Source organism: Rattus rattus, chromosome 14 (assembly GCF_011064425.1).
Source record: "Rattus rattus isolate New Zealand chromosome 14, Rrattus_CSIRO_v1, whole genome shotgun sequence".
Lineage (NCBI taxonomy): Eukaryota > Metazoa > Chordata > Mammalia > Rodentia > Muridae > Rattus > Rattus rattus.
Genome location: NC_046167.1, coordinates 39831203 through 39845492, shown reverse-complemented (window position 1 = coordinate 39845492; position 14290 = coordinate 39831203). Strand labels below are relative to the sequence as shown.

Below are 14290 nucleotides of genomic sequence, written 5' to 3'. Positions count from 1 at the left end.
GTTTGTCTTCCTCAATTGTTAAACAATGTCTAGTTCTTCTATTGAATGCCTGCTTTCTCCTAGCTTGTTCATCCCCTTAATGAGGAGCTAAATCAGACAAGTCACAGTCTGCCTCTTTTGAAGTTTGCGTTTGTTCTGTTGCATTTTCTGAATATTTTCTTTTCAAAAAAATCATTTTCTCAATGTCCTGTGAAAGCATATATGCCACTCTACTTAGAGATATCCATCAAATCCTCATGAGGTTTCTCTCCTGTAGTTTCTGATGCATTTTGAGGTGTTTTGTTTTTGTTAATACTTGTTTTATTTGTTTCATTTTTTAGTGCACATGCAAACAGAAATAAGGATTTTTGTTTGTTGGTTTGTTTGTGTTAATTTTAATGGCAGAATCAAAAATATACCTGAAGGTGAAACTTATGGAAAAACAATTTGTTCCTCTCTGTCTTGTATCATTCCTCAAACTTGACTTTGTGTTTGATAGCTAGGTCTCTAAAGACATCCTTTTTGACAATGGTTTTGTCCAAAGGGATATTCACAGAATACTTTGTAAGTATGAGGTTATTGTAGTTATAAACTTAGATAAAGGACTTGACCTTTCATCTTTTGGTGATTTTCTTCTTGTCCATGGCAGCTGTCACTTTTCAGCCATAGTGGACCACTCCAGCCACCAGGGCATGGTTGGAAGGACAGTGCCATTCTAAATGTTCTTCATGATAACAGCATTGGATCTGGAGTTGTGTCCAGCTAGGACCAGTACCACTTTTCTAGGTTTCATGAACATGTCCATTTTCACAGTAAGCAGCAGGGAGGAAAGAAAGAGATTTCTGTTATGATTGATGACTTTGGACATAGAACTTCCCTTAGATACATATCTGGTAATTTTAACTATCCATTCATATTGAAGAGAGGGGCCCTCAAATGTCCACTGGAGTTCTGAGCTTATGGTGATGCTTATGAATGTTGTAGACTGACAAGAGTGGTATATCCATCTTCTTGGGAAAAACATATTGGGGCCTGAATGTGAATTGTTCTACATAATCTCGTGTATTTGAATGCTTATACCCTAGCTGATCTATTCAGACTTTTAGAGAAACTTTAGCAGGTGAGGCCTTGGCAGATGAATTGGAAGAAAAGTGTTATAAAGGTATTTCCTAAGGTGTCACTAATGGAAATTAAAAAGAATCCTGAGCAATACCACAGACACCTAAAGGACACTTTTAGGTGGGCCTTGGGGTTTTGTATCCTGGCTCTGCTTCCTGTCTGTTTTCTATTTCCTGACTGAATGTGACCACTGCCTCACACTTATGCGGCCATGCCTGCTGTGCTACGATAGACTTATCCTTTCTCAAACTGGAAGCCAAGATGAAATCTCCTTCCCTTGTGTTGTTCTTGTTATTTGATTTGTCACAGAATAGTCACTAATACAAACGTGGCATCATTGCCTTTAGTCTTTTGTTATGGGCTAATCACATTTCCAAAAACCAAACCAAAACAAAAAATACAAAAACAACTTTCTTTGATATCTGATCCAAGACTTTAAACCTGACTGCTCTAGTTTGGGGCTTTTTACAAACAAACAGTATCCCCTTTGTTTCTAGTAAAAATTTCCCTGCCCTTGTCTGTCTCTCATTTTATAAAGTTGTATACAAAGGTCTAATTGATGTTGACATTGATCCACTGAAATGTAGGACTTAATGACGCCTTAAAGCAGAATTGTCAGATCACTGTTACTCACAATCCCAGATGTGCTGGTGGTGTTTGTGATATTGCTCAGGATTCTTTTTAAATTTTATTATTGACAACTTAGGAAATAACTTTATAACACTTTTCTACTTTAATTTCCACTCAGAAATGAGTCCTAACATCCCATTTTTTCCTGCTATCTTTCCCCCATTCTCAGTGTGCATATGAATTGACATTTTTATGTTCCCTTAAGGTATGTGTGTTTTTCCTTTTTTTGGATATTTTATGTATTTACATTTCAAATGCTGTCCCCTTTCCTCCTTCTTCCCTACCAACTCTCCCCTACCCTTCCATCTATGAAGATGCTCCCGCTCCCAGAATCCTACTCCTACCATGATGCTCTGGTATTCTGCTACACTGGAAAACAGAGCCTTCACAGGACAAAGGGCTTCTCCACCTGTTGATGCCAGACAATGCCATCCTCTGCTACATATGCGGCTGGAGCCATGGGTCTCTCTATGTGTACTCATTGGTTGGTGGTTTAGTCCCTGGGAGCTCTGGGGTTGGGGGGAGGTCTGGTTGGTTGATATTGTTGTTCTTCCTATGGGCTTGCAAACCTCTTCAGTTCCTTCAGTCCTTTTTCTAACTCCTCAATTTGGGTCCTTATGCTCAGTCCAATGGTTAGCTGCAAGCATCCCCATCTCTAACCATAAGGCTCTGGCAGAGCCTCTCAGGAGACATCCATATTAGTCTCCTGTCAGCAAGCCCTTCTTGGCATCAGCAATAGTGATTCGGTTTGGTGGCTGCATGTGGGAAGAATCCCTAGGTGGGGCAGGCTCTAGATGACCCTTTTTTCAGTCCCTGTTACACTCGTTGTCCTTGTATTTCCTCCCATGAATATTTTGTTCTCCCTTCTAAGAAAGACTGAAGCATCTGCATTTTGTTCTCCCTTCTTCTTGAGCATCATATGGTCTGTGAGTTGTTTCTTGAGTATTCCGAACTTTTGGGCTCTAATATCCATTTATCAGTGAGTATATATCATGTGTGTTCTTTTGTGACTGGGTTACCTCACTCAGGATGATATTTTCTAATGCCATCATGTGCCTAAGTATTTCCTGAAGTCATTGTTTATAAGAGCTGAATAGTAATCTATTGTGTAAACGTACCACATTTTCTGTATCCATTTTTCTATTGAAGGATATCTGGGTTTTTTCCAGTTTCTGGCTATTATAAATAAGGCTTCTATGAACATAGTAGAGCGTGTGTCCTTGTTATTTGTTGGAGTATCTTTCAGGTGTATGCACAGGAGCGTTATAGCTGAGTCCTCACATAGTACTATTTCCAATTTTCTGAGGAACTGCCAGACTGATTTCCAGAGTGGTTGTACCAGCTCCAATCCCACCAACAATGGAGGAGTGTTCCTCTTTCTCCACATCCTCATCAGCATTTTCTGTTACCTGAGTTTTTGATCTTAGCCATTCTGAATGTTGTGAGGTGGAATCTCAGGGTTGTTTTGATTTGCCATTCCCTGATGACTAAGGATGTTCAATATTTCTTTAGGTGCTTTTCAAGCATTCAGTATTCTTCAGTTGAAAATTATTGTTTAGCTCTGCACCCTATTTTTTAAATAGGATTATTTGATTCCCTGGAGTCTAACTTCTTGAGTTCTTTGTATATATTAGATATTAGTACACTGTCAGATGTAGGATTGGTAAAGATATTTTCTCAATCTGTTGGTTGCCATTTTATCTTATTGACAGTGTCCTTTGGCTTACAGAAGTTTTGCAATTTTATGAAGTCCCATTTGGCGTTTCTTGATCTTAGTGCATAAGCCATTGGTATTCTATTCAGGAAAATGTCCCCTGTGCCTATGTGTTCAAGGCTCTTCCCCACTTTCTCTTCTATTAGTTTCAGGGTATCTGGTTTTATATAGAGGTCTTTGATTCACTTGGTCTTGAGTTTTGTACAAGAGATAAGAATGGGTCAATTTGAATTGTTCTACATGCTGACTGCCAGTTGAAACAGCACCATTTGCTGAAATTGCTACCTTTTATCCACTGGATGGTTTTAGCTCCTTTGTCAATGATCAAGTGACCATAGGTGTGTGAGCTCATTTCTGGGTCTTCAATTCCATTCCACTGGTCTACCTGCCCATCTCTGTACCAATACCATGCTGTTTTTTATCACTATTGCTCTGTAATACAGCTTGAGAGCAGGGGTGGTGATTCCTCCAGTTCTTTTATTGTTGAGGATAGTTTTTGCTCTCCTTGGTTTTTTGTTATTACAAACGAACTTGATAATTGCTCTTTTTTTATTATTATTATTATTAACTTGAGTATTTCTTATATACATTTCGAGTGTTATTCCCTTTCCCGGTTTCCGGGCAAACATCTCCCTCCCTCCTCCCCTTCCTTATGGGTGTTCCCCTCCCAACCCTCCCCCCATTGCTGCCCTCTCCCCAACAGTCTAGTTCACTAGGGGTTCAGTCTTAGCAGGACCCAGGGCTTCCCCTTCCACTGGTGCTCTTACTAGGATATTCATTGCAACCTACGAGGTCAGAGTCCAGGGTCAGTCCATGTATAGTCTTTGGGTAGTGGCTTAGTCCCTGGAAGCTCTGGTTGGTTGGCATTGCTGTACATATGGGGTCTCGAGCTCCTTCAAGCTCTTCCAGTTCTTTCTCTGATTCCTTCAACAGGGGTCCTGTTCTCAGTTCAGTGGTTTCCTGCTGGCATACGCCTCTGTATTTGCTGTATTCTGGCTGTGTCTCTCAGGAGCGATCTGCATTCACATTTTGATCATCCGTCTTGAGTTTCATTTGTTCTAGGCATCTAGGGTAATTCAAGCATTTGGGCTAATAGCCACTTATCAATGAGTACATACCATGTATGTCTTTCTGTGATTGGGTTAGCTCACTCAGGATGATAGTTTCAGTTCCAACCATTTGCCTCACAATTTCACAAAGTCATTGTTTTTGATAGCTGAGTAATATTCCATTGTGTAGATGTACCACATTTTCTGTATCCATTCCTCTGTTGAAGGGCATCTGGGTTCTTTCCAGCTTCTGGCTATTATAAATAAGGCTGCGATGAACATAGTGGAGCACGTGTCTTTTTATATGTTGGGGCATCTTTTGGGTATATGCCCAGGAGAGGTATAGCTGGATCCTCAGGCAGTTCAATGTCCAATTTTCTGAGGAACCTCCAGACTGATTTCCAGAATGGTTGTAGCAGTCTGCAACCCCACCAACAATGGAGGAGTGTTCCCCTTTCTCCACATCCTCGCCAGCATTTGCTGTCACCTGAGTTTTTGATCTTAGCCATTCTCACTGGTGTGAGGTGAAATCTCAGGGTTGTTTTGATTTGCATTTCCCTTATGACTAACGATGTTGAACATTTCTTTAGGTGTTTCTCAGCCATTCGGCATTCCTCAGCTGTGAATTCTCTGTTTAGCTCTGAACCCCATTTTTTAATAGGGTTGTTTGTCTCCCTGCTGTCTAACTTCTTCAGTTCTTTGTATATTTTGGATATAAGCCCTCTATCTGTTGTAGGATTGGTAAAGATCTTTTCCCAATCTGTTGGTTGCCGTTTTGTCCTAACCACAGTGTCCTTTGCCTTACAGAAGCTTTGCAGTTTTAAGAGATCCCATTTGTCGATTCTTGATCTTAGAGCATAAGCCATGGGTGTTTTGTTCAGGAAATTTTTTCCAGTGCCCATGTGTTCCAAATGCTTCCAAGTTTTTCTTCTATTAGTTTGAGTGTATCTGGTTTGATGTGGAGGTCCTTGATCCACTTGGACTTAAGCTTTGTACAGGGTGATAAGCATGGATCGATCTGCATTCTTCTACATGTTGACCTCCAGTTGAACCAGCACCATTTGCTGAAAATGCTATCTTTTTCCATTGGATGGTTTTGGCTCCTTTGTCAAAAAATCAAGTGCCCATAGGTGTGTGGGTTCATTTCTGGGTCTTCAATTCTGTTCCATTGGTCTATCTGTCTGTCTCTGTACCAATACCATGCAGTTTTTATCACTATTGCTCTGTAATACTGCTTGAGATCTGGGATAGTGATTCCCCCTGAAGTCCTTTTATTGTTGAGGATAGTTTTAGCTATCCTGGGTTTTTTGTTATTCCAGATGAATTTGCAAATTGTTCTGTCTAACTCTTTGAAGAATTGGATTGGTATTTTGATGGGGATTGCATTGAATCTGTAGATCGCTTTTGGTAGAATGGCCATTTTTACTATATTAATCCTGCCAATCCATGAGCATGGGAGATCTTTCCATCTTCTGAGATCTTCTTCAATTTCTTTCTTCAGAGTCTTGAAGTTCTTATTGTACAGATCTTTCCCTTGCTTGGTTAAAGTCACACCGAGGTACTTTATATTATTTGGATCTATTATGAAGGGTGTCATTTCCCTAATTTCTTTCTCGGCCTGTTTCTCTTTTTGTGAGGAAGGCTACTGATTTATTTGAGTTAATTTTATACCCAGCCACTTTGCTGAAGTTGTTTATCAGCTTTAGTAGTTCTCTGGTGGAACTTTTGGGATCACTTAAATATACTATCATATCATCTGCAAATAGTGATATTTTGACTTCTTCTTTTCCGATCTGTATCCCCTTGACCTCCTTTTGTTGTCTGATTGCTCTGGCTAGAACTTCAAGAACTATATTGAATAAGTAGGGAGAGAGTGGGCAGCCTTGTCTAGTCCCTGATTTTAGTGGGATTGCTTCAAGTTTCTCTCCATTTAGTTTAATGTTAGCAACTGGTTTGCTGTATATGGCTTTTACTATGTTTAGGTATGGGCCTTGAATTCCTATTCTTTCCAGGACTTTTATCATGAAGGGGTGTTGAATTTTGTCAAATGCTTTCTCAGCATCTAATGAAATGATCATGTGGTTTTGTTCTTTCAGTTTGTTTATATAATGGATCACGTTGATGGTTTTCCGTATATTAAACCATCCCTGCATGCCTGGGATGAAGCCTACTTGATCATGGTGAATGATTGTTTTGATGTGCTCTTGGATTCGGTTTGCCAGAATTTTGTTGAGTATTTTTGCATCGATATTCATAAGGAAATTGGTCTGAAGTTCTCTTTCTTTGTTGGGTCTTTGTGTGGTTTAGGTATAAGAGTAATTGTGGCTTCATAGAAGGAATTGGTAGTGCTCCATCTGTTTCAATTTTGTGGAATAGTTTGGATAATATTGGTGCAGGTCTTCTATGAAGGTCTGATAGAATTCTGCACTAAACCCGTCTGGACCTGGGCTCTTTTTTGGTTGGGAGACCTTTAATGACTTCTTCTATTTCCTTAGGAGTTATGGGGTTGTTTAACTGGTTTATCTGTTCCTGATTTAACTTCGGTACCTGGTATCTGTCTAGGAAATTGTCCATTTCCTGCAGATTTTCAAGTTTTGTTGAATATAGGCTTTTATAGTAAGATCTGATGATATTTTGAATTTCCTCTGAATCTGTAGTTATGTCTCCCTTTTCATTTCTGATTTTGTTAATTTGGACACACTCTCTGTGTCCTCTCGTTAGTCTGGCTAAGGGTTTATCTATCTTGTTGATTTTCTCAAAGAACCAACTTTTGGTTCTGTTGATTCTTTCTATGGTCCTTTTTGTTTCTACTTGGTTGATTTCGGCTCTGAGTTTGATTATTTCCTGCCTTCTACTCCTCCTGGGTGTATTTGCTTCTTTTTGTTCTAGAGCTTTTAGGTGTGCTGTCAAGCTGCTGACATATGCTCTTTCCTGTTTCTTTCTGCAGGCACTCAGCGCTATGAGTTTTCCTCTTAGCACAGCTTTCATTGTGTCCCATAAGTTTGGGTATGTTTTGTATCTTCATTTTCATTAAATTCTAAAAAGTCTTTAATTTCTTTCTTTATTTCTTCCTTGACCAGGTTATCATTGAGTAGAGCATTGTTCAATTTCCACGTATATGTGGGCTTTCTTCCCTTATTGTTATTGAAGACCAGTTTTAGGCCGTGGTGGTCTGATAGCAGGCATGGGATTATTTCTATCTTTCTGTACCTGTTGAGGCCCATTTTTTGACCAATTATATGGTCAATTTTGGAGAAAGTACCATGAGGAGCTGAGAAGAAGGTATATCCTTTTGCTTTAGGATAGAATGTTCTATAAATATCTGTTAAGTCCATTTGGCTCATGACTTCTCTTAGTCTTTCTCGTCTCTGTTTAATTTCTGTTTCCATGATCTGTCCATTGATGAGAGTGGGGTGTTGAAATCTCCTACTATTATTGTGAGGTGTAATGTGTGTTTTGAGCTTTAGTAAGGTTTCTTTTACGTATGTAGGTGCCCTTGTATTTGGGGCATAGATATTTAGGATTGAGAGTTCATCTTGGTGGATTTTTTCCTTTGATGAATATGAAGTGTCCTTCCTTATCTTTTTTGATGACTTTTAGTTGAAAATTGACTTTATTTGATATTAGAATGGCTACTCCAGCTTGCTTCTTCCGACCATTTGCTTGGAAAAGTTGTTTTCCAGCCTTTCACTCTGAGGTAGTGTCTGTCTTTGTCTCTGAGGTGTGTTTTCCTGTAGGCAGCAGAATGCAGGGTCCTCGTTCTTGTATCCAGTTTGTTAATCTATGTCTTTTTATTGGGAGTTGAGGCCATTGATGTTGAGAGATATTAAGGAATAGTGATTATTGCTTCCTGTTGTATTCATATTTGGATGTGAGGTTATGTTTGTGTGCTTTTCTTCTCTTTGTTTTGTTGCCAAGGCGATTAGTTTCTTGCTTCTTCTAGGGTATAGCTTGCCTCCTTATGTTGGGCTTTACCATTTATTATCCTTTGTAGTGCTGGATTTGTAGAAAGATATTGTGTAAATTTGGTTTTGTCATGCAATATCTTGGTTTCTCCATCTATGTTGATTGAGAGTTTTGCAGGATACAGTAACCTGGTCTGGCATTTGTGTTCTCTTAGGGTCTGTATGACATCAGTCCAGGATCTTCTGGCCTTCATAGTTTCTGGCGAAAAGTCTGGTGTGATTCTGATAGGTCTGCCTTTATATGTTACTTGACCTTTTTCCCTTACTGCTTTTAATATTCTTTCTTTATTTTGTGCGTTTGGTGTTTTGACTATTATGTGAGGGGATGTGTTTCTTTTCTGGTCCAATCTATTTGGAGTTCTGTAGGCTTCTTGTATGCCTATGGGTATCTCTTTTTTTAGGTTAGGGAAGTTTTCTTCTATGATTTTGTTGAAGATATTTACTGGTCCTTTGAGCTGGGAGTCTTCACTCTCTTCTATACCTATTATCCTTAGGTTTGATCTTCTCATTGAGTCCTGGATTTCCTGTATGTTTTGGACCAGTAGCTTTTCCGCTTTACATTATCTTTGACAGTTGAGTCAATGATTTCTATGGAATCTTCTGCTCCTGAGATTCTCTCTTCCATCTCTTGTATTCTGTTGGTGATGCTTGTATCTACAGCTCCTTGTCTCTTCTTTTGGTTTTCTATATCCAGGGTTGTTTCCATGTGTTCTTTCTTGATTGCTTCTATTTCCATTTTTAATTCCTTCAACTGTTTGATTGTGTTTTCCTGGAATTCTTTCAGGGATTTCTGTGACTCCTCTCTATGGGCTTCTACTTGTTTATTTATGTTTTCCTGGAATTCTTTTAGGAATTTTTGCGATTCCTCTCTGTAGGCTTCTACTTGTTTGTTTATGTTTTCCTGTGTTTCTCTAAGGGAGTTCTTCATGTCTTTCTTGAAGTCCTCCAACATCATGATCAAATATGATTTTGAAACTAGATCTTGCTTTTCTGGTGTGTTTGGATATTCCGTGTTTTCTTTGGTGGGAGAAATGGGCTCCGATGATGCCATGTAGTCTTGGTTTCTGTTGCTTGGGTTCCTCAAGCTTGCCTCTGCGCCATCAGATTATCTCTAGTGTTACTTTTGTTCTGCTATTTCTGACAGTGGCTAGACTGTCTTATAAGCCTGTGTTTCAGGAGTGCTGTAGACCTGTTTTTTCCTGTTTTCTTTCAGCCAGTTATGGGGACAGAGTGTTCTGCTTTTTGGTAGCGTAGTTTTCTTCTCTACAGGTCTTCAGCTGTTCCTGTGAGCCTGTGTCTTGAGTTCACCAGGCAAGTCGTTTGTAGCAGAAAAGTTTGTCTTACCTGTGGTCCCCAGGCTCAAGTTTGCTGGCGGGGTGTTGCCTATGAGCTCTCCACGGCCTCAGCAGCCAGGAAGATCTGCGCCGCCCCTTCCGGGAGGTTTCGTGCACCAGGGTTCCAGATAGCTTTTGTTTTCCTCTGGGGTCAGTACTGTGTGCAGCGTGCAGTCTCTTCTGGTTTCCGAGGGGATTCGGCATATCTGCGGGTTTGGCTTTCCCTCGTGTGCGATTTGGGTGTAGAAAACTGTTTATCCGGTCGGTCCCTTCAGGTGCGGTGTCTCAGACGCAGTGGATCTGCTGCTCCTGGGCCCTCCTCTCGGGTGCCCAGAGGCCGTATACAGTTTCCTCCTGGGCCAGGGATGTGGGCAGAGGTGGGCGGCGTTGGTGGTCTCCTCCGCTCTGCTGCCTCAGGAGTGCCCGCCCGACCAGGCGGCAAGAACTCCCCTCCAGGGGGCCTGGGAGCAGAGAGCTGCTGAAGGCAGGGATCCTCCGCTGGTCCGGGACTCTGGCCAAACCCTAATTGCTCTTTTTAAGTCTAGGAAGAATTGAGTTGGAATTTTGATGGGGATTGCATTGAATCTGTAGATTGCTTTTGGTAAGATAGCCATGTTTGCTATATTGATCTTGTGAATATTTTATATTACATGTGACTATTGTGAAGGCGTTGTTTTCCTAATTTCTTTCTCACCTTTTCTATCCTTTGAATAAAGGAAGGCTACTGATTTGTTTGAGTTAATTTCATATCCAGCCACTTAGCTGAAGTTGTTTATCAGGTTTAGTAGTTCTCCGGTGGAATTTTTGGGGTCACTTAAGTATACTTTCATATCATGTGCAAATAGTAATAATTCGACTTCTTCTTTTCCAATTTATACCCCTTTGACCTCTTTTTTTTTTTTGTCTGATTGGCTAGGAATTTTGAAGTAATATATTGAATACATAGGGAGAGAGTGGGCAGCCTTGCCTAGTCCCTGATTTTAGTGGGATTGCTTCAATTTAAATTCTCTCCATTTAGTTTGATGGTGGCTTCGGTTTGCTGTATATTGCTTTTACTATGTTTAGGTATGGGACTTGAATTCTTGATCATTCCAAGACTTTTAACATAAAGGGTGTTGAATTTTGATTTCTCAGCATCTAATGAGATGATCAGTGGTTTTTGTCTTTGAGTTTGTTTACATAGTGGATTACATTGATGGATTTCCATATATTGAACCTCCCTGCATCCCTGGGATGAAGCCTACTTGATTATGATGGATTTGATGTGTTCTTGAATTTGGTTTGCCAGAATTTTATTGAGTATTTTTACATTGATATTCATAAAAGAAATTGGTATGAAGTTCTTTTTCTTTGTTGGGTCTTTATGTATTTTAGGTATGTGGCTTCAAAGAACAAATTGGGTAGTGTTCCTTCTGTTTCTATTTTGTGGAATTGTTTGAAGAGTATTAGGTCTTTTTAAAGTTCTAATAGAATTTTCCACTAAACCCTTCTCGTCTTGGGCTCTTTTTTTTTTTTGGGAGATTTTAATGACTGCTTCTATTTCTTTAGGGTTTATGGGACTGTTTAGATGGTTTATCTGATCCTTATTTAACTTTTGGAACCTGGTATCTTCCTAGAAAATCATCCATTTCTTCGCGATTTTCCAGTCTTGTTGAGTATAGGCTTTTGTAGTAGGATCTGATGATTTTTTTGAATTCCTCTGATTCTATAGTTTTGTCTCCGTTTTCATTTCTGATTTTGTTAATTTGGACACACTCTCTGTGTCCTCTCGTTAGTCTGGCTAAGGGTTTATCTATCTTGTTGATTTTCTCTAAGAACCAGCTTCTAAATTTGTTTATTCTTTGTACAGTTTCTTTTGTTTCTACTTGGTTTATTTCAGCCATGAGTTTGAGTTACTTCCTGCTTTTCCTGCCTCTACCCTTCTTGGGTGCTTCTGTTTTTGTTCTAGAACTTTCAGGTGTGCTGTCAAGCTGCTACTGTATGCTCTCTGAAGTTTCTTTTTGGAGGCACTCAGAACAATGAGTTTTCCTCTTAGCACTGCTTTCATTATATCCCATGAGTTTGAGTATGTTGTGCCTTTACTTTCATTAAATTCTAAGACATCTTTAATTTCTTTTCTTTATTTCTTCCTTAACCAAGTTTTCATTGAGTTGAGGTTTGTTCAGCTTTCACATGTGTATATGGGCTTTCTATTGTTTTTTGTTGTTATTGAAGACCAGCCTTGGTACATAGTGATCTGATAGGATGCATGGGATTATTTCAATCTTCTTGTATCTGTTGAGGTCTGTCTTGTGACTGAATAAATTATAAGGTTTGGAGAAGGTACCATGAGGTGCTGAGAAGAAGGTATATTCTTTTGTTTTAGGATGAAATGTTGTATAGATATCTGTTAGACCCATTTGGTTCATAACTTCCAGTAGCTTCACTGTGTCTCTGTTTAGTTTCTGTTTCCATGATCTGTCCATTGATGAGAGAGGGGTGTTGAAATCTCCCACTATTATTGTGTGTGGGTACAATGTATGCTTTGAGCTTTAGTAAGGTTTCTTTTATGAATGTAGGTGCCCTTGCATTTTGGAGCATAGATATTCTGGACTGAGAATTCATCTTGGTGGATTTTTCCTTTGATGAGTACTGAAATGTCCTTCATTATCTTCTTTGATAACTTTTGGTTGAAAGTTGATTTTATTCAAAATTAGAATGGTTACCCTAGCTAGTTTCTTTGAACCATTCACTTGGAAATTTGTTTTCCAGCCTTTTGCTCTGAGATACTGTCTGTCTTTGTCACTGAGGTGCATTTCCTCTATGCAGTAAAATATTGTGTCCTGTTTACATATCCATACTGTTAGTCTGAAGTCCATATAGAAGGGCAGGTGGAGAGGTTAGGGAGATTTTGGCTCAGAAATCAGGATGGGGATTAACAACCAAAATCTAAATAAGAAATACTTAAGTTAATAAAGATAAAAAAAAGTGATTGTTGTTTTCTGTTATTTTTTTTTGTTAGATGTGGAATTATGTTTGTGTGGTTATCCTCTTCTGGGTTTGTTGCAAGAAGATTGCTTTCTTGCTTTTTCTAGGGTGTAGTTCTTTCTTCGTGTTTGAGTTTTCCATCCATTATTTTTTTGTACGGGTGGATTTTTGGAATGATATTGTGTAAGTTTGTTTTTGTAATGGAATATCTTGGCTTCTCCATCAATGTTAATTGAAAGTTTTGCTGGATATGGTAGCCTGGCCTGGCATTTGAGGTTTCTTATGGTCTGTACGACATCTGTCCAGGATCTTCTCATTATCATAGTCTCATTTTAGAAGTCTGGTGTAATTTTCATAGGTCTGCCTTTATGTATTACTTGACATTTTCCCCTTACTGCTTTTATTATTCTTTCTTTTGTGCATTTGGTATTTTGACTGTTATGTAATGGCAGGAATTTCTTTTCTGGTCCAATCTATTTGGAGTTTTGGAAGCTTCTTGTATGTTTATGGACATCTCTTTCTTAGGTTATGCCAGTTTTCTTCAATAATTTTGTTGAAGATATATTTTTCTGGCCCTTTAAGTTGGGAGTCTTCGCTTTCTTCTATACCTACTATCCTTAGGCTAGGTCTCTCCATTGTTTCCTGGATTTCCTGGATGTTCTGGATTAGGAGCTTTTTGCTTTCTTCATTTTCTTTGACTATTGTGTCAATGTTTTCTATGGTATCTTCTGCCCCTGAGATTCTCTCTTCAATCTCTTGTATTCTGTTTGTGATGACCCCTGATCTCTGTCCTATGTTTTCTATTTCCAGGGTTTTCTCTCTATACAATTTCTTTATTCTTTCTATTTCCATTTTTAGATCCTAGATCTAAATTCCTAGTTCAATTCCTTGTTTCCTGTAACTCTTTGATGGATTTTTGTGTTTCCTCTTTAAGGGCTTCTACTTATTTACCAGAGATGTGATTTTAAATCCAAACCTTGCTTTACCAGTGTGTTGGGATATCCAGTACTTGCCATGGTGGGAGAACTGGGTTCTGATGATGCCAAGTAGTCTTGGTTCCTGTTGCTTAGGTTCTTGCGCTTGCCCCTTGCCATCTGGTTATCTCTAATGTTAGTTGGTCTTGCTGTCTCTGACTAGAGCTTGTCCCTTCTGTGGGCCTGAGAGTCTGTGATCTTAATAGTGAGGGCACTCCTGGGAGACGAGCTCTCTGCAAGCAGGTGTTGGATCTGGAAGGCTGTGGGACATCCTTAGCTCTGGGTGCAGATGGAGAACAGAAGTGTCATGTCTTAGGCTGCCCTGCAGCTCCCGTGACCCATGTGCTTCTGGCATGCCTCTTCTTGGACAGTCAGTGGAGTGAAATTGGGGGTCACACCTGTGGGCCTAGAAGTAAGAGCACTCCTGGGAGACCAGCTCTTTGTGAGTAGGTTTTGGCTCTGGAGGACTGGGGAACAGCCTTAGCTCTGGGTGCATATGGAGACCAGAAGAGTCCCATCCCAGGCTGCTTAGCAGTTCCAGTGCCCTGTGTGCTCCTGG

General features: G+C 39.7%; 1 pseudogene; it reads right to left on the bottom strand.

Annotated features, from left to right (window-relative positions):
* Positions 1-386: 386 nt before the first annotated feature.
* On the bottom strand, positions 387-784 carry LOC116883199 (annotated as a pseudogene).
* Positions 785-14290: the final 13506 nt, after the last annotated feature.